The sequence below is a fragment of the Equus asinus genome, chromosome 2 (genome assembly GCF_041296235.1).
Source record: "Equus asinus isolate D_3611 breed Donkey chromosome 2, EquAss-T2T_v2, whole genome shotgun sequence".
NCBI classification, from domain to species: domain Eukaryota; kingdom Metazoa; phylum Chordata; class Mammalia; order Perissodactyla; family Equidae; genus Equus; species Equus asinus.
Genome location: NC_091791.1, coordinates 150,320,925 through 150,347,198, shown reverse-complemented (window position 1 = coordinate 150,347,198; position 26,274 = coordinate 150,320,925). Strand labels below are relative to the sequence as shown.

General features: G+C 37.9%; 1 pseudogene; it reads right to left on the bottom strand.

The window, feature by feature from the left end:
- Window positions 1-14,075: 14,075 nt before the first annotated feature.
- The window catches only part of LOC106835031 (elongation factor 1-alpha 1-like), a 155,864-nt pseudogene continuing 143,665 nt past the window's right edge, over window positions 14,076-26,274 (bottom strand).

Genomic DNA, 26,274 nt, shown 5'->3' with positions numbered 1-26,274 from the left:
ATAATGGGAGTGAGATGGAAGTGGGTTAAGTAGGAGTTTGTATAAAAAGTCTATCTGAAGAAGATGAGTATGTTTTTCAGGAGAGGCAAGAGGTACTTTGGTGCATAAGGAGATAAAGGTGGGGAAAGCATCTCAGAAAAAGAAGTGAGGTAGTTTAGAAACAGATATGAGGCTTGGTCACAATAATTGTGTTTGTGCAGCCAGAAAGGAGTATATAATGGAAAGTAGCAGGGGGAAGAAAGTCGTAATAATCAGTGAAGTCTTAATGCTTATGACCAGGAGTTTTTTCACGGTTCAAAGTGAAAATTAAAATCCATTCAGGTTCTCATTAGGCAGGTTTGGAGATACAGTTCCTGGATTTGTTTGTAAGGTAAGTTGGATAGGGAGAAGTTGCCAAAATGGTTGGTGCTGGAATACAGACATGGATGCCCAGTAACTTCCAGAACAGAAGGTGAACCTTAAAGACTATAGGGAAGAGCAGTAGATTGGGTATTCCTTAGGTTTCTGTCTGAGATTCTCTTATTTCACCATTTCAGTGACCATATCCATTGCAGAGATGTCAATTACCATCTATATGCTTATAATTCTTATCTAGAAATAAAATAGAAAAAGCATCATATAGTAGTAAAGCGTGTACTCAGTAAGTGTTAGCTATTATTATGTCTGCCAAGATCTATTTATTCTGAACCAAATTTTGTATATCCATCTGCATTTTGGCTATGTCTATTTGAATACCCAAAAGAAAGCCCAAGCTCAACAGGTCTAGAAGTATCCCCTCTCTTGTGTTGTGTTCCTTTTCATTTGGCCTACTGAATATATCTTCAACATGCTTATCATTGTATATGCACATTGTTTACTACATAGTACGTGCCCCAATATATTAGTATGAGACTATTCCATGTGAATAAAGACTAGATAAGAACAATGAAGGAGCTGAATTTTGAGTACAACTCTAAGGTCATAAACTTAGGTAGAAACGCAATTGGGAGTTGTAGGGAAACAATGTGGACATGAGAGTCATGGCTCAATTGTTGATATTACTCGAAATCTGCTTTACTTAGCAAATGCTTTATATTAGCAAAGCACAAATCATCAAGAAGCCCTTAGAAAAGGAATTTTTTCAACAAGCAGTCCTTCATTGCCTTCAAACATTTCCACACCTCACTGATTTTCTCTTCCTCCATAAAACAACACAACATTGTGGCAAAGAAGAAGGTGAAACTCTCGTCCATTATGGAAATTCAGCATCTTCTTGGCTTATATTACTCTTAAAAATAAGAGGTGACATCCTCTGGAAAGATTCCTGAAGGACACAAGTCAGCATCATTTTATAGGAGGAAAAAAGGGCATGCTTTGATGGATAGATAATAAAGCATGGGGGAAGAAGAAGATATTTCAGATGAAAGAAATGACAGACAAAGAGGGTTAGTGAAGGGTCAAAACAATATATGAAGATATCAACATTTCTCTCACAATCATTCAATAAAAATGTCAACAAGCAAAAGGCTGGCTGGCAATAACACAACCAAAATGGGTAATTTAAGTGAAGAGAGTAGGCTAACTGAGCTCAACATGGCTATTAACACTTATTTACTGGTCTCAGTGGAATAAAATACTGAAAGACAAGAGCTTGGAGTGAATAAAATTGTACCCAATTTACAATCAAATGAAAAGATAGTGGGCTCAGAGCCAAACAATATTCTTCAATTAAGCTTCTCTTCAATGGCTTTAGTTTAAGCAGCTGGGTTTTTATTTAAAGTTCTAAAAAACTACTATCATATTCAACCTTTTGAAAAGCATGATTTTCCTTTTAATAGGTAATCTATTTCTTTTACTGAAATGAAAGTCAGCAATAACTGTTCTGCACACATGGAAACACAATGAAATTGACACAGAGAAATGGAAGGTGCAGCCCCTATTCTCAGAGACATGATAAGTCTATGAAGAAGAAATATATGGCAAACAAGATATAAGGGCTTGTAGGTCACGGGCATGCACGGGCCTGCCCCAGGTTTTAGTGCAAACGTACTTTGTTGTTTGCCAGTCAACTTAGGTTATAAGTAATAATTGAGATTCTATGTTTAATATAACAGCATGATTTTGAGGATGACGCCTCAATAAAAGCCTAGCTTAAGGTCAAAATGTTCCAATTAAGTAGTCCTCTTGCCATATACTAATATATGCAGTATAATTTGGTAAAATTTCCATTCCCAAATATATAAAAATCATTCAAAATTCTGGTACTTGAAGAGGTAAGCTTTTATCACCTGGAAAATTCTGTTTCACTACCATGCTGAATAAGTTGAATGGTACTATACTAGGAAACATATTTTATCTTTCACTTTGCATTTAAATTTTAAGACAAAAATCACAATATGAATATATAAATATAACCATATGTGATGTTCCTGTGTTAGGATATTCCATATAAAGGGATAGTTTAATAGGTAAAAGTTTGGATTCTTTAAATGTCAAGTAATCAAATGTAATGTTTTATTGCTACACATGCAAATGAAGTTGAAAAACTGTGAAATCGGCAGATAGTCCAATCCAATCAACAAATGTTTGAATCCCTGCCACAAACAAGTGTGAATTCTGCAAATGCCGTAGAGTGGAGTGATATAGAGTCTCTGCTCTCACCAACTGCCACTGAGATGGCCCTAGAAGGAGATAAAATAATATCAATGTATCGATAACTACTACCAAGCAAAGTAAACTGGGAAGCAAAGCAGGGGGAAGTATATTTAATTGGAGAAAATTAGCAATGCCTCCATAGACAAGATGGCATGTAAGAAGGGCTTTGAAAGATAGGGAGAATCTACCTATAAAGAGAAAAGGGAGTAGGGCATTTTAGGGACTATAAAAGCACGAGCAGGTGGTAAAGAATGAGATGGATTTAGGAGAAATTCTGAGTAATACAGTTCTTTCTTATCAAAGGATATTGAATAGGGAAACTGATGGATAAGCTTGGGTTAGGTTGACATTAGGTAACATTGTAAGGCTCTGAGTGCCAGACTAAGGCTTTCGTACACCTTTCAATTAAAAGATGCTTGTTTTGCCATGCAATCTGCCCTAAACCAGAGCGTCACTTTTGAATACAAATGGCTGGATCTCAAGGGCTCCAGCAAAACAAGATCAGAAGATCTGTCTGACCAGGTTTCCATGAGATCTTAGTTTTCTTAAATGCATGTGGGAAATTCTTTCTTTCCTTGATGATTTGTGTCCTATTCAGCAGTTGCCCCAGTGACACTCTTTACCACTGTTTATGAATGCAAACATTTTTATAACAGTTTTATTAAATATAATTCATAGACCATAAAGTTCATCCTTTTAAATTGTACAGTTCAGTGGTTCTTAGCACATTTACAGAGTTGTGCTACCATTGCCACTATCTAATTTTAGAACATTTTTATCACCCCCAAAAGAAACTCCATACCTATTAGCTATAACTTCCCCATTCTTCCTACCCCCCAACCCCTGGAAACCAGTAATTGACATTCTGTCTCTGTGGCTTTGTCTATTCTGGACCTTTCATATAAAAAGAATCGTAAGATATGTGGCTGTATGTAATTGTAAGATATGTAAAATATCAGGGTTCTCCAGAGAAATAGAATAAACAGGATGTATATATAGTTGTATATAAGAGGAAATTTATTATAAAAATTGACTCACATGGTCATGGAGGTGGAGAAGTCCTACAATCTGCTGTGTGAAAGCTGGAGAGCTAGGAAACCCAGTGGTATAATTCAGGCTGATTCTGAAGGCCTGAGAATCAGGGGAGCTGATGATGTTACTCCCAGAGTAGGGAGGCCCAAGAACCAGGAGCACCGATCTCCAAGGGTGGGAGGAGATGGATGTCCCAGCTCAAGAAGACAGAGAATTTGCCCTTCCTTCACTTTTTTGTTCTGTTTGGGCCCCCAATGGATCGTATGATGCCCACCCACACCAGTGAGGGTGGATCTTTTCACTCAGTCTACTGAATGAAATGCTTATCTCTTGCAGAAACCCCCACACAGACACACCCAGAAATAATGTTTTACCAGTTGTCTGGGCATTCTTTAGGCCAGTCAAGTTGACGCATAATATTAAACATCACGGTGGCCTTTTGTGTCTGCCTTCTTCCACTTAATATAAGGTTTTCAAGGTTCATCCATGTTGTAGCATGTATCAGTACTTCATTCCTTTTTATGGTAGAATAATATTTCGTTGACTGGATACCACATTTTGCTTATCCATTCTTCAGTTGGTGGGCAGTTAAGCTGTTTTCACTTTTTACCTTTTATGAATGATGCTGTTGAGAATAATCATGAACACATTTTTGTTTGGACATATGTTTCATTACTCTTGGGCATATAGCTAGAAGTGGAATTGCTATTGTCATGGTAACTTTACATTCAAAATTTTGTAGAACTTTCTACTGTTTTCCAAAGTGGTTGTACTATTATATAATCCCACCAACAGTGTATGATTTATGAGGTCTTAATTTTTTTCATATCTTTACCAAAACATGCTATTGTTGGTTTCTTTTTCAGTCATCCTAGTGTGTGTAAAGTGGTACCTTGTTGTAGTTTTTATTTGCATTTCTCTAGCGATTAATGATGATGAGTATCTTTTCATGTACTTGTTTTCGCCGTTTGTATATTCTTTCAATAAATGCCTTTTCAAAATATTTGCTTGGCTTACTTGTCTTTTTATTTTTGAGTTGTATGAATTATTTTTATGTTCTCCATATAAGTCCCTTTTCAAATATATGATTTAAAAATATTTCCTCCAATTCTTTGGATTATGTTTTCACTTTCTCTGTGATGTCCTTCGAAACACAAAAATTATACATTTTGATGAAGTTCAGTTTATCTTTTTTTTTTGTCTCTTGTGCTTTTGGTATCATATCTAAGAAACCATTGTCTAATATAAGGTAAGAAAGGTTTATGTTTTCTTCTGAAAGTTTATAGTTTTGGCTCTTATATTTGGAGCTATGATTCATTTTCACTTAAGTTTGTATATGGTGTGAAGTAGGGGTCCAACTTAATTCTTTTACATGGTTATCTAGTTTTCCCAGCACCATTTGTTGAATAAATTATTCTTTTCCCATTTAATTGTCTTGGCACCACAGATACAAATGTGTTTTAATGGTTACCATACATGTTTGAGCACATACTTACCCATAACTAAATTCATAGAGTTTTAGATTAAATATACTACTTTCCAAGTGAATGTTTATGGGAAATATGGAAGGCTTCATTCCTTGTATGTAAGTGTGGTGGCCTTAGAAATTGACATAAAAATTTGGTCTTGTCTGCGAACTAGGAAAGAGGACTCCTATTCAAATCCTGCAGGCTACTCTCTGTTTCAGAGTCTGCTTCTCAGACAATCCACCTGAGACATCTCTAATAAGGGGACAGGGCCTCTCAGTAGAGAGACTTACTCTTGGGAGAGCACCATTTGGAGCCCATGATCTCTGTGGACAGGCTGACTCAAAAAAGGGGAGGAAGGCTCCAGTTATACCTGCCCAGTTTCTCCTTCCAACCTCACTAATGACAGTGGAGTGAATGAGAGGATGTAGGCAGACCAGGATTGTAATGTTAACACATATTCATCTGTATGAAAGGAAACATAAGAGGTGGAGAATAAGTATTTTCCCCAAAACCATGTACCAAATACATCTGGCAAGGTGCTGGGCTCTGGTGCAGGTCTTAATTCTTTCCTGCCCACGTCCGCATCCCACCTTTCTAAGTTATTCAGTGAGGAGAATTGATATTCATCATGTTTACTTAGAGCTTTAAGATGAGGGTTTACCACATACACTCTATCATTGCTTCTTTATGTATTGTGATGCCTTTCATATGAACAGTCAGTCACCCCAGGTGATGAATGTTTCATTTCCTTTCACCAAAAACCAATTGACTCTTGAACAGACTCAAAGTAAAGGATAGCTTTGCTGGGAAACTTTGTTCTTTCTGTTTTTTGACCACCGTAGGCAAAAAGACCATTATTGCTGGATTTTTGGTCTAAATATACTGTAAATTTTGGATGGAAATTGATGGCTGTTCTATTTTCAGCCAAGAATTCGTTTCTGGGCCCTACGAAATGACATTTTTGGCTTTACTTTATATGGAGCCAAAGGGAATTGTTCATTAACATTTGCAAGCTGTTTCTTTGCATTCATGGTTTGATGAAAATGACTTGGGAGCCAGAAGATGTGAATTGCATTTCCATTTCTTTCATTGACTCCATGTGTGACCTTGGACAGAACTTTTAACTTCCATGAACCTGTTTTCTTCTCTGTAAAATGGGGATAGAAACAACAGTGGACATTGGCTTCATTGCTTTGATTCCCATACAAAAATTTTATAAAGATTCTGTCACTCACTAATAAGGATATAATCAAGTGGCTCATATGAATAAAAATTGAAAAATAAAAGTTTCATATAAATGCAAGTTTTGATGGCTTGACTCACTTTAAGGAACATATACATTTCTGAAAATTTGGTATAAAGTATAACACATTGGTTTCTTTTCCATTTTTAGAATGATGTTGTATCCACATTTAAAACTGTTGACTTGAGCGTGTAATAGTGATCATTAAATTATGTTTTTAGTAACATGGTTTCCTCGGAAAGCAGATGTGTCCTTTTTTCAACAATTTTGGTACAACGTTTTCTAATAACTCTGGGTTACAGTAGACTTTTGTTATGTATTGCTTTGTGTTTCAGAGGACAACATGATACCCAAGCCCATGTAATGACAAGCTAGTTATTAAATAGTCCCACAGTATAAAACTCAGATAAAACAGACATATTCAGAGGTGGTTTTAGAAACTCTAAATACTTTTTAAAACAAAAAAATAATTCATTTCATGTTTTCTTTAAATAGCAAGCTCATCATTTCAACTACTTAACAAATTCAGAGTTTGCAAAACATTTAGGGAACACATCTGTCGCCAGAACAAGGCACATTCTGCTCTCACATCATGAGATGAGAACAGCATTCAGATTGCTGCTGAGCCCTTGGGAGCAGGAGGGTCTCTTTAGATGCAGCATGTGGCTTTACTTCTCCCAAGTAAACTTTCATGATAAAGACAACCAGTGAATAACAGGAAAGCTCTTGGTTATTTCCTAGACCATACTGTAGCATTGACCTATTGAATCCAAAGAGGTTTATTTCAGCTTCTCTTCCATTTTGTGATCTTCCAGGATCGAGCACAGGATTGAGTTCTATCATTCTGCATATTACTTCAGTTGCCTTAATTGTTTAATTAATTAATTAATTGTTTAATTAATTAATTACTTAATTAATTGTTTAATTAATTACTTAATTAATTGTTTAATTAATTAATTGCATGTTTAGGTTAACCTTGGCTTTGCTAAAATAATGGCTACTTCAAGGGACTTTGTCCCTCTCACAAAGTGGCTCACAGAGTAGGTGAAGGTCAAGTGGAGGTTAAGTCATCTGCTCAGTAGTCGCTATCAAATATAAAGACAGATTCATGGGTGCCCTCCTTGGTTATTTTATTTATCTGGTTGGAGAGGTGACCAAGGAATGTGAACTGAAAAGAAAAAAAAGAAAACTTTCCCGGTGCTTCTAACATCCAGCCACGTATGAGAATGACTGTCTTGAAGGCCTCCATGAATTCAGGGTAAATGTTGCCTAAGAGATGGAGTGTCATCCTGTAGTCAGCACTGACCTTTTGAATCCCCATTCAACTTCATGTGGGCTTATTTCCTACTCGTGGTTCTGGTATGCAGCTGGTGCTTGGCCTCTTGACTTCTGTTTTGTATTGTACGCTATGAACACCATGTTTATACGTTTCCCCCATTTATGCCCTAACCCAAAATAATTTGAGAATTAGATCTGTATCCAAGTGCTTAGGCCATTTATTAATTTACTCTTTGAACACCTATTGAGTATATAACACGTTCCAAGCAGGTACATTTATTGCGGACATGAGAGGACAAAGGAGGGGGGAACCCCCAACCACCGCAAGTCTCTATGCAGAAGGGGCATTAAATGGGGATGTTAGAGTGGGTAAGGTGAGAAGGGCAAAACAAAACAAAACAAAACAAAAAAGGCAGGATATCAAAAAGGTGAAGTTTTATTGACTCTTTATCCTCTTAACCTGTCGCACACTTTTGCACCACTTTAGATTGTGCAAATTCAGCAGTTCATATTGTCTTTCTTATTTTTAAAAAATTAAAGACTATTGTCTTGGTTATTGGGGATTACTTCAAATTCCTAATTCAAAGCTCTTAGGAAATATCAACATCAAGCAGAGCTTTGAAAGGCAACCCTTGAAAACCCTACCAGACTGAATAGCTCTGACGTTACTGTTATGTTCTGCTGCATCCTTTCTAAAATAATAATGAAGGACATTAACCGAAGATTATTTTCAATCTGTGCCATCCTTTTATGTCTTCAGAATGGCATGCTCACATAATAGTCTTATTCTATAATGTTGTTTCTGCCATAATAGGCCACTCTTCCTATTAACCGTGTCACCGACTGTAATAGCAATGGCAGTGATTGAGCTCCAAGTGAAATGTAAATCGGCTGACCTCTGAACTGGAACTGGTTTCTTGTTAGGTTAAATTAGCTAATATATTGACAAAACTACCCACAATCCAGACTCCTAGGTAGCTTTTGCAACGTCAGCCTGAGAGCTGAAGGCACTCTGGTCAGCAGGCGGCCGTGAGGGAGGTCTTAGGTTCTTGTCTTCCAGTAGCTGTGCCCTCGCGGAATTGATTGGCACTCCCATTATTCTGTGGATAATGAGATGAGATGTGCTGATCACAGCGGTTTATTGAGAACAAAAAGCTACACATTAGCAAACCACAATTATAATTAAAGGAAAAAGAGAAGAAAGCTTTGCATAAATAGTGCCAAAATTTCAGGGGACCCATCCTCAGAGGACAGAGACATCAAGATTCAAATTTGATGAGTAATTTTTCTAGGCCATGCGGCCCCAAATATATCATCTGACACAGATCTTCTTTTGATTTCCACTTAGGTTTAATGGTTGAATAATCATGGCTTATAAGTTTATCTTTAATAACAGTCACAGCAGACAGTTTATTAGCAGATTCTGCGGGCTGCAGGGTTGTCATTTGCTGTTATAGTGATTGTCTGTTTTAAATATCACAGCTGTTGGTGTTTTTATTTATTTATTCATGATTTGATTCCTGCCTCTCCCACATCTCTGATGCTCAAAGGCAGGCTATTTTCCCTTTCTCTTTGAATTGTGAAAGGCTGCTGTGACAACCCCTAGCCCGGGCCATGGAGTGTCACACAATGTCCTGTGGTGACAAACAAAAAGCCACGTCTTCCCAAATCCGGCAGGGCTCTTTATGAGAGCTGCGACTTCTTGTGGGGGGGCTTTCTCTGTCAGTGAGTGGCGGGCATGAATAGAATCCTATCAGGGCCTCTGGGCCAGTGAAGACCCTTCTTCATGTGTTTCTTGGCCAGGAGAGTGGAACCAGTAGGAGAAATGTAAATGCCCAGGCCTCCACTTTCCTATGCAAAATTAGATACCACTGTGAATAAACATAAGAAGCACTGTAAGCTGCAGTTTCTAAATTCAGCTGAAGAGAAAGCTTGGTCATACGTAATACATAGCATCTTTCATCGAGTTGTGGGGGGACAGGCTTGTATTGAACAGCTGACATTATTTCATTTGTCTTCAGAAAGGCCCTGTGAGGCAGAATATATATAGTGATACGATTTTGCAAAGAGAAACTTTGGGGCCTCACACATTCTCAGCACGACTGGAATTAGGCATGGAAATTAGAGAAGGCTGCTGCTGCTGGGTGGCTGATTTGAGGAGCCTGAACGTGCCCCAAATACCCAAATCCTGCCCACTCCCCCAAGGAAATACACCATGCTCTATAAATCCCCTGAGGAAATAAAGCAATGTCTCCGCATGGTGGATAGGAGGTGGACAAAATCAGATGTTCCACAACGTAAGCCCATAATGTGATTCCCCTGGACGGAGAGCCCATGGAAAGTATATAACTCATCTCAGTTCATTTCCTTTGAGCAGGCTTCCATCCCTGGTAGGCCAGTAAAAGCAGAGAAGAAGGATGTAAGAAAAGAGTTAGGAAGGAAAACAGAAGGCACATCTCACCCATTTCTTGATCTCAAGAGGGACACGTTTTGCCCTCCACATACTCTAGAAGGTATCTACCAGTTTCTTGCCAAGTTCAGCAAAAAGGAGAATCAGAAGACTTCTGTGCCTGCTGTTGCTTTGGGAAAGGGGATACCACAAACTGCAAAGAGGCAATCACCCTCTCCTTTACTACCAGCAGCAGATTTTTGTTTTAGCTTCCCTGACTTTCAGTAAGTGCTTCTGTAAAATAACAGTAAAAGCTAACGTGCAATAATATTTCAGAAGTTAATGGTGGGTGCTGAGGATTATGGAGCACTTTAATTTTTACTGTTGCTTTGCTAATATCTTTATCAAAATAATGAGCACCAGAAAGTGGTATCTATTGGTAAGCAGAGCCAGAGCCAGAACTCAGCGCTGAGAGCCTTTCCACCTGTCTGGCTCCAGATGCACTCCCCAAAGTCAGGTTGAATTCAGACCCTTTTAACAGGTGAGAAGTGCCTCCTACTACCCATGAAAAACCCATTTCAGTATCAGCATCATCATTCCTCACATACGTGCGTCATAATGATTCTCAAACTCTGTCTCTAAAAATCTCTGGGAGTCTGCAAGCGGGGTGCCAATGTTCTAAGGCTCAAGTCCAACAATTAGTCATTGTGGACATAATAGAAATGTAATAGACATAATGTTAATGTAGCAGATATGGTTTTTGTTTTATTTTAAGCTGCTTTGCCCATAAATGTTTATTAAGTCTTTGGCACTTGATGATGTTTGCTTACTAATGAACATTTGCCAGTATTTACCCGTTTAAACAATTTGTTGAATGCATCATAAAATCCTGTTGACTCTACTTTATTATAGCCAGCATTCAACTAATTTTCCTCATGGACACACCTCCTACTTTGGTCTGAGCCACAAAAACTGTGGCAATCACCTTCTAACAGGTCTTTTTGTTTCTGTCTTTGCTACTGCATAGTCTATTCTCCACATAGCAGCCAGAATGAGCCTTTGAAAATGGTCAGCTATGTGACTGTTGCTCACAATTCAGCAATGGCTCCTCATTTCACCACAGAGGAAAGCACAAGTCTTTATAATGCCTTACAATGCCCTACATGGCCTGGCCCTCCCTGACCTTGCCTCCTCCTCTTCCTTTCACACACACTGCTCCAGGTTCTTTGGCCTCCTGGCTGCTCTTTGTATGTGCCAGGTAGCCTTGCACCTTTGGGCCAATGCCCTATTTTTCTGCCTGGAAGGCTTTGCCCGTGAATATCTGCTTGCTTCAAATAATTACTTCTTTCAAGTTTTTGCTCACTTCTCACCTTCTCAATGCAACCACACTGTTTACCATCGCACCTGTTTCCCTTTCCAACCCTCCCTCCCTCTCACTCTGCTCTGCTTGTTTGCCATCTCTTCTATTCCCTTCCAGTATTTTAACCCATTTGAATTGGAATGTCAGTACTGTGAGGACTGGAATCTTGGTTTTTTACTGTATTCCTGACTTCTAGTAAGAGCTCTAGAAATATTTATTGAATAAATGAAGGTCTATTATGTGCCAAATCCTATTACATTCTGAAGATACAAGAATTAACAAGACATACATGCTTGCTTATAGTTAGTGGGGAAGACATATAATTAACAAGCAGATACAGGAAAAAGAAGAGAACAAAATAGCAGATGAATAATAATGGAAGAAATCATCAAGGAACAATTAGGCTGAGTCCAAGAGTTTTCTGTGTGTCTATGTGTACGTGTGTGTGGCACGTGCTCATAGTTGTGATCTCATTCTGCATTCACTTGTTATATTTTCTCCCGTAAAGATGGTTCCTCTAATACAATTCAACACATCAGTATTCACTGGGATCTCTAAGGAGCACTATGACTTTCAGGTGCTCCATACTTGAGGAAATTTAAAAACTGCTTTTTGACTGTGTGATGATTTTGAAGGGTGTTCACATATTTTTCTCATCTGATCATCAGAACAACCTTCAAAATGCAATTCTTATGTGTTATCTTCTTTAATATGTTCTCCCTGTTTTGACTTTCAAGCTTTAAGCGATGACATTTAAGGTAAATTAAGATGCCTACAGCTTCTATGAGATTCTTATATGTTGCTGTTGGTGCTGTGGCTGCCACCCTGTGTTCATTTTTCTTTTCTTTTTTTCAATTTCGGTCCATCATTATGGGTCTTTCTCTCTAAGTGAGATTAAATTCTGCAATAATTGGTAGAACTGGAACAAGTGCATCTTAATAGAAACTTTTGTTTTCTTCCTGTGCAGTCAGCTGGACCCCAGACACTGGATCATCCTCTCTTCCAATTCCAGGGGCATTTATGCTGTAATGATTGTGTAAAAGGCATAGTTTAAGTAGTCGTAGGAAATACAAAGATGAATCAAATAATATCCTTGTTTCAAGAGCTTGTGGTTGAGGAGAGGTGTCAATGGTGTCAGCAGTGGTGGAATACGCTGTGTACAGGTTCCTTTGTGTGTGTGTATAATTTTTAAATCAACTTTCCATTTTAGAATAGACTTAGATTTATATAACAGTCATGAATATGGAATAGAGACCTCTGATATATCCCACACCCAGTTTTCCCTATTATTAACATTTTGCATTATTATAGTACATATAGCTAATGAACCAATATGGATACATTATTATTAAGTGAAGTCCACACTATATTCAATTTTTCTTTCTTTTTTAAAATTACTGTCTTTTCTCTGTTCCAGGATCACTTCCAGAATACCACATTACATTTAGCCATCATGTCTCCTTAGGATCCTCTTGGTTGTGACAGTTTCTCAGACTTTCCTTGTTTCTGATGACTTTGACAGTTTTGAGCAGTACTAGTCAGGTATTTTGAAGAATGTCCCGCAACTGGGTATGATGTTTTCCTCATGATTAGACTGAAGTTATAGGTATCAGGGAAGAAGACAAAAGAAGTAAAGTACCACTTTCATCGCATTACATTAAGAGTGGCTTGCTATCAACAAGGCGTATCACTGTTGAGGTTGACCTTGATCACCTGACTGCAGCAGTGTTTTCAAAGTTTCTTCACTGCAGTTCCTGTGATTTTTATGTACCCTTTACTTTGACCAAATCAGGATTGTGTAGAAGCTTCCTTGGACTTTCTGTTTCAAGTCTAGCCACTTCAACTCCTGAACCAGCTCACCTTCCTCCCATTTCCAAGATTTTCTATAGATTTTTTTTGTCTTTTTTGTGGGCCAGATACTTGTTTGATGTCACCCATGGAGAAATATCCATTTTGGAAGTGGAGGGTGCTTTTGTTTTGTTTGTTGTTTTTAATTAGTGACTCAGGTTATCTTTGAAGTTAAAAATCTTAGTTTAAGAGCAACCAAGCTAAGGAACGCGAAAAAGAAGACTAACAATTAATTTTATGGATTCACAAAATTGTAAAATAAAAGTAGCTTGATTTCAAGTTAGAGATGCAATGCACATGTGTTGTTTAAAAAGTTAGAAAACAGAATTTTAGAAAAAAAGAAACAAAAACCACCTGTAATTACCAAGAGATAATTACTGCTATCAATTGATTACCTTCAGTCATTTCTTTTACATTTCTATATGTGTGTATATTTATCCGTGTACCTATATACCAATTTTATTTTGATTTTTTGGGATGATCTTATAGGTATAGTTTTGTATTTTGTTTTTTACACTGAATTATTTTCTCATTAAACTCTGTTTTAATGAATGTCAAAGTTCTGTAACATATTTTTGGTCAAATTGTTTCCATTAAAAAGTACTGATTATAAAAACTAATAACTTAAAACTGCCACAGAAAAAAACTAATGATCCACAAAACATCCTCTTTTTCCTGTGAAGCTTTTATACTACATTGTTGTAATTAACCAGAATTTTACTATTAAACTTAAACGGCCAATTGAGACAAACAGTTCTGAAACCTTCTTCCGCCACTGAGGCGGTCTAGGGTGGCAAGTACTAGGAATAACATTCATTTAGCCTACTGAATTTTATGGGCAGACTTGGCGACCTTACCAGCGCTAGCAGTCTTTTTTCTCCACTGATTTGATGACACCAATAGCAACAGTCTGTCTCATGTCACAAACAGCCAAATGACCCAGAGGAGGATAGTCAGAGAAGCTCTCAACACACGGGATTTCCAAGAACCATATCAACCATGGCAGCATCACAAGATTCATGAATTTGAGGCAGGCCATTTTCCAGCTTCTTAGAAGAATGGTGATCAATCTTCTCCTTCAGCTCAGCAGACTTGCAAGCAATGTGAGCTGTGTGACAATCCAGCACAGGTTCATAGCCAGCACCAGTTTGGCCTGAGTGTTCAGGGTAATCACCTGAACAGTGAAGCCAGCTGCTTCCATGGGTGGGTCATTTGTTTTTTTATTATTATTGAGTTCATAATAGTTTACATCAATGTGAGATTTCAGTTGTGCATTCTTTCTTTCTATTTTTCTTTTTTGAGGAAGATTAGCCCTGAGCTACCATCTGCCTCCAATCTTCCTCTTTTTGCTGAGGAAGACTGGCCCTGAGCTAACATCCATGCCCATCTTCCTCTACTTTATATGTGGGACACCTACCACAGCATGGCTTGCTGAGCGGTGCTATGTCTGCACCCAGGATCTGAACCAGCGAAACCCGGGCCACCAAAGTAAAATGTGTGAACTTAACCGCTGCGCCATGAGGTCAGCACCCCCCCACATGTTATTTCTTGACTGTCACCACATAAGTGCTCCCCTTCACCCCCTGTGCCCTCCTCTACCCCACTTACCCTGGTAACCACTGAACTGTTTTCTTTGTTCATGTGTTTGTTCTTATTCCACATATGAGAGAAATGATCTGGTGTTTGTAATTCTCAGTCTGGCTTATTTCGCTTAGCACAATTCCCTCCAGGTCCTTCCATGTTGTTGCAAATGGGATTAATTTGTCTTTTTTCTGGCTGAGTAGTATTCCATTGTATATATATACCATATCTTCTTTATCCAATCGACAGTTGATGGACACTTGGATTGTTTCCATGTCTTGGCTATTGTGAATAGTGCTGCAATGAACATAGGGGTTATATGCATATGTTACTTTGGATTGTTGATTTCAAGTTGTCTGGGTAGATACCCAGTAGTGGGAGAGCTGGGTCATACGGTAGTTCTATTTTTAGTTTTTTAAGGAATCTCCATACTGCTTTCCATAATGGCTGCACCAGTTTGCATTCCCACCAGCAGTGTGTGACAGTTCCCTTCTCTCCACATCCTCTCCAACATTTGTTAACTTTTAGTCTTAGTGATTACAGGTGGTATCTTAGTGTAGTTGTGATTTGCGTTTCCCTGATGATTAGTGATGTTGAACATCTTTTCATGTGTTTATTTGCCATCTGTATATCTTCTTTGGAAACGTCTGTTCATGTCCTCTGCCCATTTTTTGATCGGGCTGTTTGTTTTTTTTATTGTTCAGTTGTGTGAGTTCCTTATGTATTATGGAGATTAATCCCTTGTCAGATATATGATTTGCAAATACTTTCTCCCATTTGGTGGGTTGTCTCTTTGTTTTGATCCCAGTTTCTTTTGCCTTCCAGAAGCTCTTTAGTCTGATGAACTACCACTTGTTTATTTTTTCTTTTGTTTCTCTTGTCTGAGAAGACATGGTATTCAAAAAGTTCCTTTCAAGTTTAATGTCAAAGAGTGTACTCCCTATATTATCTTCTAGGAGTTCTGTGGCTTCAGGACTTACCTTCAAGTCTTTGATCCATTTTGAGTTTATTTTTGTGTATGGCATGAGATAATGGTCTACTTTCCTTCTTTTTCATGTGGCTGTCCAGTTTTCCCAACACCATTTTTCAAAGAGACTATCTTTTCTCCGTTGTGTGTTCTTGGCTCCTTTGTCAAAGATTAGGTGTCCATAGATGTGCAATTTTATTTCTGGGCTATCAATTCTGTTCCATTGATCTGTGCACCTGATTTTGTACAAGTACCATGCTGTTTGATTACAGTAGCTTTGTAGTACATTTTGAAGTCAGGAATTGTGATGCCTCCAACTTTGTTCTTTTTTCTCAGGATTGCCTTAGCAGTTAAGGGTCTTTGGTTGCCCCATATGAATTTTAGGACTTTTTCTTCTATTTCCATGAAGAATCTCATTGAGATTCTGATTGGGATCGCATTGAATCTGTAGATTGCTTTGGGTAGTATGGACATTTTAACTATGTTTGTTCTTCCATTCCATGTGCATAGAATCTCTTTCCATCTCTTTATGTCATTATCAATTTCTTTCAGTAATGTCTTATAGTTTTCATTGTATAGGTCCTTCACCTCCTTGGTTAAATTTATTCCTAGGTACTTTACATTTTTAGTTGCAATTTTAAATGGAATTGTATTCTTGAGTTCTCTTTCTGTAAGTTTGTTATTAGAGTATAGAAATGCAACTGATTTTTGTAAGTTGATTTTGTAGCTTGCAACTTTATTGTAGTTGTTAATTATTTCTATTAGTTTTCCGATGGATTCTTTGGGGTTTTCTATATATAAGATCATGTTGTCTGCAAATAGCAAGAGTTTCACTCCTTCTCTCCCTGTTTGGATTCCTTTTATTCCTTTCTCTTGCCTAATTGCTCTGGCCAAAACCTCCAGTACTATGTTGAATAAGAGTGGTGATCGTGGGCATCCTTGTCTTGTTCCTATTCTCAGGGGGGTGGCATTCAGATTTTTCCCATTGAGTGTGATGTTGGCTGTGGGTTTGTTATATATGGCCTTTATTATGTTGAGGTACTTTCCTTCTATCCCCATTTTGTTAAGAGTTTTTACTATAAATGGCTGTTGGATCTTGTCAAATGCTTTCTCTGCATCTATTGAGATGATCATATGGTTTTTATTCCTCAATTTCTTGATGTGGAGTATAATGTTGATTGATTTGTGGATGTTGAACCATCCCTGTGTCCCTGGAATAAATCCCACTTGATCATGATGTATGATCCTTTTGATGTATTGCTGAATTCAGGTTGTCAAAATTTTGTTGAGGATGTTTGCATCTATGTTCATCAGCAATATTGGCCTGTAGTTTTCCTTTTTTGAGTTGTCCTTTTCAGGCTTTGGTATCACAGTGATGTTGGCCTTGCAGAATGTGTTAGGAAGTGTTCCTTCTTCCCTAATTTTTGGAATAGCTTGAGCAGGATAGATATTAAATCTTCTCTGAAAGTTTGGTAGAATTCCCCAGGGAAGGGGTCTAGTCCTGGGCTTTTATTCTTTGGGATGCTTTTGATTATTGCTTCAATCTCTTTCCTTGTGATTGCTGTATTCAGAGTATCTGTTTCTTCTTGATTCAGCGTTGGGAGATTGTAAGAGTCTAAGAATTTATCCATTTCCTCAGCATATAGTTCTTTGTAGTCTTCTCTTATAATCTGTTGCATTTCTGTCGTGTCTGTTGGTATTTCTCCTCTTTCATTTCTAATTTTGTTTATCTGAGCTTTCTCTCTTTTTTTCTTTGTCAGTCTGGCTAGGAGTTTGTAAATTTTATTTATCTTTTCAAAGAACCAGCTCTTTGTTTCATTGATCCTTTCTACTGCTTGTTTGTTTCAATTGCATTTATTTCTGCTCTGATTATTTTTATTCCTCTCCATCTGCTGACTTCAGACTTTGTTTGTTCTCCTTTTGTAATTCAGATAGGTGTAATTTAAGATTGCTTATTTGGGATTTTTCTTGTTTGCGAAGGTCTGTCTATATTGTGATGAATTTCCCTCATAATACAGCTTTTGCTGCATCTCATATGAGTTGGTATGTTATGTTATCATTTTCAATTTTCTCAAGGTATTTTTAGATTTTTCCTTTAATTTCTTCAATGATCCATTGCTTGTTGAATAGCTTATTGTTTAATCTCCACATCTTTGTACCTTTCTCAGCTTTTTTCTTGTAATTGATTTCTAGCTTTATAGTATTGTGAATAGAAAAGATGCTTGTTATTATTTCAATTTTCTTAAATTTATAGCGGCTTGCCTTGTTTCCCAACATATGGTCTATCCTTCAGAATGTTCTGTGAGCACCTGAGAAGAATGTGTATTCTGCTGTTTTTGCACAGAGTACTCTATATATGCCTATTAAGTCCGACTGGTTTAACTTTTCATTTTATTACACTGTTTCCTTGTTGATTTCCTGTCTGGATGATCTATCTATTGATGTGAGCGTAGTGTTGAGGTCCCCTACTATTATTGTGTTATTATTAACATCTTCTTTTAGGTTTGTTGATAGTTGCTTTATGAACTTTGGTGCTCCTCCGTTGGGTACATAGATATTTATAAGTGTTATTTCTTCTTGATGGAGTGTCCCTTTGATCATTATATACTGCACCTCTTTGTCTCTCTTCACCTGTCTTATCTTGAAGTCTACTTTATCTGATATAAGTATTGCAACACCTGCTTTCTTTTGTTTGCCATTAGCTTGGAATATCATCTTCCATCTCTTCACTCTGAGCCTGTGTTTGTCATTGGAGCTGAGATGTCTTTCCTGGAGGCAGCATATTGTCAGGTCTTGTTCTTTAATCCATCTCACCACTCTGTCTTTTTGTTGGAGAATTCACTCCATTTATAGTTAGGGTGGTTATTGATATACGAGGGCTTAAGGTGCCATTTAATTTCTCATTTTCTGGTTCTCCTGCATTTCCTTTGTTTCTCATCCAGTGTGTTTTGTTTTACCCATTGAATTATGTAGTTTTTTATGATATGTTTGTTTTCTCCTTGTTTATTATTTGTGTTCTGCTTTTTTGTTTAGTGGTTACCATGAGGTATGTATTTATAATCTCGTGTATAAGATAGTCCATTTTCTGATGGCCTCTTATTTCCTTAGTCTAAACTGATTCAGTCCCTTTCCTCTTCCCCTCCCAAGTTGTTTTTCTCACATCTTATTCCATCTTGTGTTGTGAGTTTCTGATTCAAATGACAAGATTATCTTTGTTTTTGGTATTTTTCTTCCTTTTATCTTTAATGCTATACTTGAGAATTTGCTATCCTATTCTGATTCTGTCTACATATCTATCTCCTTATCCCGTGCCTTGTGACCCCTTTCTCCCTTTTTCCTTTTTCCAGGTATGAGGGCCTTCTTGAGGATTTCTTGTAGGGGGCCTCTTGTGGCTACGAACTCCCTTAGCTTTTGTTTGTCTGGGAAAATTTTTATTTCTCCATCATATCTGAAGGATATTTTTGCTGGATAGAGTATTCTTGGCTGAAAATTTCTGTCTTTTAAAGATTTGAATATGTAATTCCGTTCTCTCCTAGCCTGTAAGGTTTCTGCAGAGAAATTTGCTGAAACCCTGATTGGGGTTTCTTTGTAGGTTACTTTCTTCTGTTTTGCTGCCCTTAGAATTCTTTCTTTGTCATTCATTTTTGCCAGTTTTACTACTATATGCCTTGCAGTAGATCTTTTTACATTGATGTATCTAGGAGATCTGGAAGCTTCTTCCACATGGATTTCCCTCCCTTTCCCTAGGTTTGTGAAGTTTTCTGTTATTATTCCTTTGAACACACTTTCTGCTCCATTCTCCTTCTCTTCTCCTTCTTGAATACCTATAATTCTTATGTTGCATTTCCTAATTGAGTTAGATACTTCTCAGAGACTTTTTTCATTTCTTTTTAGTCTTAGTTCTCTCTCCTCTTCTGTCTGGAGCATTTCAACATGTCTATCTTCTATTATCCAGATACACTTCTCTATGATGTCCACTCGAGCTTTCAGGGAATCTATATTTTGTTTTATCTCTTCCATTGTGTCTTTCATCTCTAATATTTCTGATTGATTCTTCTTTATAGTTTCAATCTCTTGATAAGTAGCTCCTGAACTCGTTGAATTGTTTCTCTACATTCTCTTTTACCTCATTGAGTTTTTTGATTATAGCTATTTTGAATTCATCGTCATTTGGATTAAATATTTCTGTGTCCTCAGGACTGCATTCTGGGTACTTGTCGTTTTCCCTCTGGTCTGGAAATTTGATATAATCTTTGATATTGATATGGAATCTGGTTTGGATCTTATGCATCCTGATATTATTATCCTGGTATATTATGATTATAATATATCCTGATATATTTCAGGTACCACCTATTGCCACTTGGTGGGGGTCAAGAGCAGTGTATTCTGAGCCCTCTGCCTTCAGCTGTGATCGCAGGCAGTGGAACTGGAGCAGGCAAGGGCCATGAAGAGGAGGAGCACTTTCTCCTGAATGCACTCTGGTCTTTCTTACTCTGCTCTTGCTATCTGCTCTCCTGGCATATTAGCTTGATGATGTCACCCCCCGCAAAAGCTCTTGCCCAGTAGATGTCTTCCCTCTAGGCTGCATAGGAAGGTAGGGCCCTTGCCTCTAGGATCCTCAGGGGCCCTTGATGTTCCTACGAACAAACATCCCCTCCTCTGTTCCTTCTCTCTCAGAACCTCACATGGTCCTGGATAGCAGTCTTTAGGAGAGGGAGTGAAATTCTCTCTTACCCTGTTCCAGCTCCTCCAAGGGGGACTCCAGTCTCTCTGCCCTCCATCTTAAGGCTGCGTGTCTCTCCAATGTTTTTGTGCTGTGTTAGGATGTCCTCTGTTGGAGTATGGATGTTCCTTTTCATTGTATGTTGGAGGGGAGAAAATCCCAGGCAAGTTCACACTGCCATGATACTGACGTCACTCCCATTGGTGGGTCATTTTTGCTATCACCAGCCATGTTGCCACAATGAACATCTTTGACAGACACTTTCTTGACATCAAAGCCCACCTTGTCCCAAGGAAGAGCTTCACTCAAATCTTTCCATGGTGCATTTCAACATACTTTACCTCAGTTATAACATTGACTGGAGCAAAGTTGATGACCATGCCATGTTTGAGAACACCAGTCTCCACTAGGCCCACAGGGACAGTATCAATACCACCAATTTTCTCCATATCCTGGAGGAACAGACCGACGGGCTTCTCAGTTGGATGAATTGGTGGCAGGATGCAGTCCAAGCAACAAGCAGTGTGGTTCCTCTGGCATTGCCATCTTTATGGGTGATTTTCCATCCCTTGAACCAAGGTATGTTTGTACTTGGCTCCAGCACATTGTTACCATTCCAACCAGAGATTGGCACCAATGCTACTGCATCTGGCTTGTAGTCAATTTTCTTAACGTAGGTATTGACTTCCTTAACAATTTCCCTCATGTTTCTCTGGCTGGAGTGAGGCTCAGTGGAATCCATTTTAACACCAACAATTAGTTGTTTCACAACCAGTGTGTAAGCCCAAAAGACATGCTCATGAGTCTGCCCATTCTTGGAGATAGTTTCTTCAAATTCACCAACACCAGGAGCAATGATCACCACAGCGGAGTTAGCTTGAGATGTGCCTATTATCACGTTTTTGATAAAGTCTCTGAGTCCTGAGGCATCAATGATGGTCATATAATACTTACTTGTCTCACACTTCCCCATGGAGATATCAATAGTGATACCATCTCACATTTAGCTTTCAGTTTATCTAAGACCTAGGCTTATGTGAAGGAGCACTTTCCCATCTCTGCAGCCTCCTTCTAAATCTTTTCTATGGTTCTTTTGTCAATCCCACCACATTTGTAGCTCAGATGGCCAGTAGTGGTGGACTTGCCTAAATCTACATGTCCAATGATGTCAATGTTAATATGAATCTCTTCTTTCCCCCATTTTGGCTTGGATTTAGCAGTGGTTTTCATAGTATCTGTGTTCTGGAAGCAAATCTGTTGCCGAAAAGCTATAATAAAATTATACATGGAGAATTTCCCCCTATTAATTAAGTTAAAAAAAGGCCAACTCCCCTATAAGCATTTAATCATACTCTTAGTGTTGGGAATTTTAGTTAGGGAATTTACAATTATTTCCTCTGTAACAAATTCTGTGATGAATGACTTTGAAGCATCTTTTGAACAATCCTTGACAGCATTTTTGATTCTTTCCTTATTGTAGTATCTATGTCAAGCTCATTAGAATCCACATTCTTGGAGGTGGGCAGGATTATACACTCCAAGATCACAGAATTTGCCATCTTCCTTTTTTGAAAACCAAGGTAACTAGGTGGCTGCCTCTGAAGGCATAGAATCTGGCATGATGTTCTTCCGTCTCTAAGATTCCATGATTCTATGATTATTGACTACTCTTAGAAGTTTTTTAATGGATTATATAATATTTTATACATATATAAATATAAGGAATGTATGCATACTCTCTCTACATATATATGCTTTAATGTATATATATATATACATTATATATATATATACACTTTAATATGGGAAATACAACTTAGACTAGGATCCTACAGAAATTAATTAAAATTTAAATGTCCTTAGAAATTGGATAAACTATTAAGCTTGGTATTTCAATTGATATGTTCAGTATAATTCACTCAGGAAGAAATAAGAAAAAATCAGAACACTATTTTGGGGCAAGTAAGTAGAACTTAAGAATGAGCTGGAGTGATTCTTTCAGTCAGATTCTATACAAATAGTTGAATAAGATCTAGATTACAAGGTAACACAGAAGTCAAAAACATGTGCTCACTATTTAAAATCAAGCTCTAAAAGGTGGGCATTGGAAATATGTAGTGATTCTCCCAGTATGGTTCATGTGGTTCTAGTCTTAACTGCTATTGTAGTGAGATTCATTTTAATCCTATTATTGATCTAAAAAATGAAGAATTTGGATATAGTCCATAGAATATGAGAGTAAAAAAAATAGCGATTAAAGGGTTGACTGGGAAACACTGAATTCTTTGGGGTTATTGAGTTTGGAGCAGACTAAGGAGAGACTTTCAATGTCAGTTTCTGACTGTATAGGCAAGACTGTGGTATGATTAACTGTGTGTAACTGATTTCAGCTTCCACAAAGGAAAAGGCATATTTACACAAGCACGAACTGTTCTGGTCATTGAGAAGATGTAATAGGCTAGGAGACAGCTGCGATTTCTTATCAACTCTAAGAATCATTGTAGCTAGGAGAAAGAAGGCTCACTGCTTACTAGGAGAGGCCCCACAAAATGAACGGAATTGCAGAATAGAACAGTGTGCAGACAGGAGCTGTTGTCTGCCTCCCAGTCACACCGGTTTTAATTGGTACCACAAATAATGATGAGGAAACCATCTGTCCGTGAAAACCAAACCTCCCAATACTGAGCCCCACCCCATCCTGAGTCCTTTATAATTGGTTTGGGCCATTGCCTTCTCTGTTATTCTGTGCTTATTGTACATTAGCAGGAACTGACTGGCATCCATTCCCTTTGTTTATGTAGATGGCATCTGTGAACTGCAGCATGACATTTTTAGCTCATGTAATATAAATGCAAAATCCGTATGTCTATAAGTCACACTGATTTAGAAAGAAGTTCTACTTTCCCCCAGTGTAACAAGGTATCCCTTTGGAGTATGTTAAGCACTTTTGGGAACTTCATTTGGTCATTGGATCAATAATTCACTATTTGGAAAATTAATGCCTTAAATTATGTACTAAGTTCAAGTTGGTGGGTTACACAGATCTGAAACTCGGGCTACTGGTATTGTTAATTCCTCCTGAAGTATCTTGAATGGAGTTTTATAAGGATAAAAGAACAGTGATGAAAATGCAGATTTCCTTAATAGTCAGGGGACAGCTGAGTCTGGAATTTAGCTCAGGGCAGTCACAGCCCCTCACTTCATCTCTATCTTTCCTTATTGCTCTCTGACTCCAACCATAACCCCTCCACTCAGACCTCGTTCTCGGACTCTGTTTATTTCCTCCTTCAAATTTTCACTGAATTTGTCTACTAACTTCTTCTTTTGAAACAATGTAGTGTAGTGCTAAGACCTAGGGCTTTACAGTGACCTAGACATGAATTTCAAAGCAGCTCCATCTCTGTCCTAGTTCAGAGCTTTCACCAAGTTTCTTAACCTCTCTGAGACTCAGTTTCCTCAGCTGTGAAACTAACATAACAATATTTATAATGTAGGGATATTGGGAGGATTAAATGCAATAATATTTGTAACAGGTATACCCCATCTGGCACATACTAAAACTAAAAATTTCTAGGAAAAAATAGCTGTTTTTTTCTTATATGATCAATTTCTTCAAGTCTGGCACACTACTGATTATTCAGCAAATATTTATTGAGGACTTATTATGTTACAGCTTTGTGCACAATACATTGTGCTGAATAAATAGTTAATAATAATGATAAAAATAGACATGGTTCTCCTACATTCATGGAACTTACAGTAGATTCCCCATTGATCTAATAACAGCTTTTCAGGAAGAATGGGAAATGATACACATTCAACTATGTTTAATTTTAAGGTTCATCGTGATTTCAGTAATGTGAAATTGTGAGAAATGTATATACCCTATCATAAAAAATATTGCATAATTATTGTCCCACTCTAATTTCTGATCAACTTCTGAATACTGGTCATCATTTTGGATTTTCCTCTGGTTATGTGTTCTATTCTCCAGCAGGCCTATTTCTCCTCAGTGTCCACACAGGTTCCACCCAACCCTGTGGTTGTTGGTCAGCAGTGTGTCAGGCCTTACTCCTACCTTTGTTACCCATTGTTGTGCTAATGCTGTGCACTATGCCTGAAAATTCCAGTCCTGCTGAGGTGTCGCATTCAGAGAAGCACAGTCAAGCGACCAAAAGTAATTTAATACAGTACCAGCAATTGCTTTTTGCTTCTTCTTTTGCAGAACATGAAAGAATATCCAATCCTTCATCCCCAAGGCAGTGTGTCTCGATACGATACCCCATTCCTTCCCTCCCTCTGTCTCTCTCAAACTACTCAGCCTCTCCAAAGCCTCTCTATCTATCTCTCACATTCTTAATAGTCTTCTTGTTGGTCTTTCACCCCTGTGATTAAAATCAGAGAAAAAGGAAATGCCAATTAGGCAATGTCAGGATTTTTCCTTATTGGAGGCAAGAAAGGAGAGGCTGTGAATGTTGATTTATACATTAAGAATTTTGTTTCTCTCACGCAGCTATATCCTTTTGTTATTCTCACCTAAGGATTGGGCACAATGAGGCAAATCAGGATAAGGGGTGAGGATGGGATCCGCTGAATGTGGGGAAAACTGACAGAGTTGGTCCCTGCAAATGCCTAACTCCTTTTGAGCACATCTCTGTAACCTTAGCAATTGGGTCTCCTTAACTCTCCCATATAGACTTTAGGGACAACCCCGGGCTTCGGCAGGAGCAACATAAAACCCTGTGGAAGCTGCTCATTGGTTCAACAGGAACTTAGTTTTACTGTTTATTCCATTGACATTTGAACCTCATTTCTCTGATAACACTGTGTTTGCCTGATACCCCAGGTTCCATTGATTGAGTTCTAAGTGCTAATTCTTTAAGAATTTTCCAGACATTTAGGGTTAATGTAGTAGCCACAAAACAATCATTTAATAATGTGCAAGGCTAGCAAAACACGAGTCAACATCCATATTAAAAATACCCATAACTTACTATGATAATTTGGCCTTTACTATTTTGTGATCTTGTAATTTATCATATGTGCTTATTGATGTTTAGTCATGGGAATGTTTTAAATGGGGAATGTCAGCATAGTGGATTCACTCTATTAGAATAAGTACTGAATCTGGGGGAAATTGGGCCTCTAGGTCAGGGAAATGTGCTTTAGAGAGGATTGCATCTTCAGATTTGTCTCATGTACCTTAGATCTTACCTGTAGGTAGGAAAGCTGCACGAGATAGAGTAAATTAGGACAGTGATATTATTGGATTAAATCATGACTTAATTATTCCGTTACTTGGGGCTACATAATCACTGAGCCATATCTTTTGATAATGTTTCTTTAGACTCTCTGGGAGTAATCAAATTTAGAGCGATGTGCTGTCATGCTACTTCTAAGAAACATTTTGCGTGCCTTCCTTGGTGATTGGTTAGTGATGCCTCAGAGAATATTGTTTGTGTAACTTTCATTAATTATTTTACTTCAGACATGATGAAAGTGTTTCTAAAATATTCAGTTGAGATCTAAAACAAAACCAGACATAGTTTGGGATTCAGAGCCACAAAGGATTTGTTTCAGGAGCAAAACTGTTTCCGTGGAGTTACAAAGTGTATCTGAAGTTTATAGTTTAGTTAAATTTATCAAGTATTTATAAAGTTACTGTTTAAAATATGCTAAACAGTTTTGTAGGGACTCTCAGACATTTGGTACTGGAGAAAGTTAGGTTTAAAGGCAGCCATCTGTTG